Source organism: Physeter macrocephalus, chromosome 10 (assembly GCF_002837175.3).
Source record: "Physeter macrocephalus isolate SW-GA chromosome 10, ASM283717v5, whole genome shotgun sequence".
Classification (NCBI taxonomy): domain Eukaryota; kingdom Metazoa; phylum Chordata; class Mammalia; order Artiodactyla; family Physeteridae; genus Physeter; species Physeter macrocephalus.
This window is the reverse complement of record NC_041223.1, coordinates 43,487,849-43,490,993: the sequence shown is the minus strand read 5'-3', so window position 1 is coordinate 43,490,993 and position 3,145 is coordinate 43,487,849.

Sequence of the window (3,145 nt, the reverse complement as noted above, 5' to 3'; positions counted from 1 at the left end):
GCGTCCGGAGCCTGTGCTCCGCAACGGGAGAGGCCACAACAGGGGGAGGCCCGCATACCAAAAAAAAAAAAAAAAAAAAAAAAAAGTTGTGAAAGTTTCTGCCTGGTATATATCTGTGTAAATTTGAACAGTAGATGTAACAAAATCTGAACTTTGAATAGTTGCTTATTAACAACTGGGAATTATCTGCAACAAGAAAGAAAGGCCAGTTGTCAGAATAGCACTGGATATAGACAAAGCCCTAAAGCCTTGAAAGGTTTGTTGACTTAGTCTAACGGAACTTTAAAAGTGATCTTTATTGGCCAATCATCCTACAATCTCTCTGCCTATGTTCCACTGGAATATCCAGAAGCATCTATCTGAGCCATCAAACCCTTGCTGCCATTCCTGATGACAAGCTGAGATTTTTTAATTAAGCAAAAGTAGAGTGTAAGAAAAGAAACTAGCTATATATGGAAACCCCAGCTTAGACAATCTCTCACCGAGCCAGATACAGACATCTTAGATGAAAGTCAGTATACTATGTCACCCATTGCAAAAATTATTAATGTAAAATTCTTAAAACACTTGTGACAATTTTTTAACACACCTAAAATTGATAATCTCATGTGTAACAAACCCCCACTAAATGGCCTATAGATGTAGACCTCCAGTCTGGCTCTCGCTCAGCTTTACGCCTTTCTCATTTTTACTCATTATACTAGATCCACACCGGCCCCCTTTTAGTTCCTTGAATACATCAAGCTTATTCCTTCTTCAGGACTCATGTATATGCTGATCCTACCTCCAGGAATGCTGTTCTCCGGAGTCCTTAGATACTTGTTAATCCAGGTCTCAGACTAAATGAGACCTTTCTTGACCTCGAAGGGAGCAGTCCCCAACATTTTTGGCAGTGGGGACCAGTCTCGCGGAAGACAATTTTTCCACGGACCAGGGCGGGTGGAGGGGTGGTTTGGGATAATTCCAACGCATTACATTTATTGTGCACTTTATTTCTATTATTATTACATCAGCTCCACCTCAGATCATTAGGCATTAGATCCTGGGGGTTGGGGACTACTGTTCAGAAGACAGAGTTCAGGGCAATCACTGCCACTAAAATGTGAAGGGAGATAATGATAAAAAGTAGAGACCCAGAGGGAAAAAGCCACAAATTCTGCGTACAAACTTTTGTCCAAATCTCAGGCTAATCCCTGAACCAGGATGCATGGGTTGGACAGCCTGCAAGCAAACCAGCTAAAGAGAAAAGGACTGAATGGAGATTTGAGTGGCTGCCAACAGTCAGAGTTTGAAGTTTAAGGCCAATATACTTCATTAGCAGTTAAAACAAAATTGTTAACATTCTTTAGAAGACTATGATAGAATCCAGAGTCTGCACAATATAACATTCACAGTACCCAGGACGGAATCCAAAGTTACTCAGGCACAAAAGGACAAAAATTGTATGATTCTACTTACATGAGGTACCTGGAATAGGCAAATTCATAGAGATAGAAAATTGATTAGAGTTTACCAGTGGCTGGGGAGGAGGGGGTATGAAGAATTATTATTTAATGGGTACAAAGTTTCCGTTGCAAAAATGAAAAATTCTGGAAATGTATAGTAGTGATGGTTGTACAACATTATGAATATACTAATGCCACTGTAATGCACACTTAAAAATGGTTAAAATGGTAAATTTTATGTTATATTTTGCCACAAGGAAAAAAAAAGGAAACCTGATGTAACAAAAATGAAAAATGCCTTCTATGGGCTCATCAGTAGAGTGGAAATAACTGAGCAAAGAATCAGTGAGCTTGAAGATAAGTCATAGAAACTGAAAAACAAAGGGAAAAAAAGAATTTAAAAAAAAGAGAGAGAACAGACTATCCAAGAACTGTGGGACAATTACAAGCATGTAACATACATGTAATGGAAATACCAGAAAGAGAACAGAAGAAATGTTTGAAGTAACAATGGCTAAAAATTTTACAAAATTAATGACAGGCACCAAGGCATAGATCCAGGTAGCTCAGAGAACAACAGGCAGGAGAAATATGAAAAATCTACACCTAGGAATATTTTATTGAAAATGCAAAGAGAAAATTTTGAAAAAAATCCAGAGAATAAAAACAAGACCGTGGAGATTTTGGCCCAGCCTTTGAACACCTGAAATAGGGTATCAGGATGTCCTAAGGGCAGCTGATGTTTCCAGGGGGAACCTGAAGATATGAGATCTAGTTGGCCATATTTTTAAGAGGCTTCCCTAAAGAAGTCAAAACAAATCTGGTCATTTATGATGGAATAAATCGACGGTGACCAGAGAGAAGGATTGCCAACGATCTTGTTTGTAACATTCTTGCAGACGTAGCATTCTTCCTCAGATCCGAATGTGCTGAAAAAGGATTTCCTCAGAACACTGAGGGACATCTCACCACCAGAAAGTTTACCATTCAGGCAAGAACTTCTTCAAGCATCGGTTATAAATTTTGCTGTGCCATTTTGATACAAGATTTTTCTATCTTGTGTGTGTGTGTGTGTGCATCGTAAGAACGCTTAACTTGAGATAGACTCCCTGCAAATTTTTCAGTGTATAATACAGTATTGTAACTATAGGCACTGCGTTGACAGCAGATCTCTAGAACTTATTCACCTCACATGACATCATATGCATTCACCTTACACCTGTTAGGATGACTATTATCTAAAAAAAAAAAAAGATGTGTCGGTGAGGATTTGCAGAAATTGGAACCAACTGGTCCAATCACACATGGGACGTTTGGAGTAGCTCTGCTACGACCTAAAGCCTGACTCTTGATGTGCTCAAAGAATCGTTGACTCTTGCAGCAGCCAATTTTGAGCAATACCTGGGAGTAATCTCCCTGTAACCTTTAAATCCACATTTTCTTTTTATTTATATAGATCTGAAATGCTATAAGATCTGAAACGCTCAGATCTTAAGTGTACCACTGAAACAGTTTTGACTAATCCATATGGAGACACAGAACATTTCTAGCACCCTAGCGAGTTCCTCTGTGCCCTTTCCCGGTCACCTCTCACTCCCACCACAAACAACTGCTGATCTGATTTTTATTATCATGAGTTCATTTTGCCTAGAATTTCATTTAAATGGAATCACACTGCATGCACTCTTTTAGTGCATGCA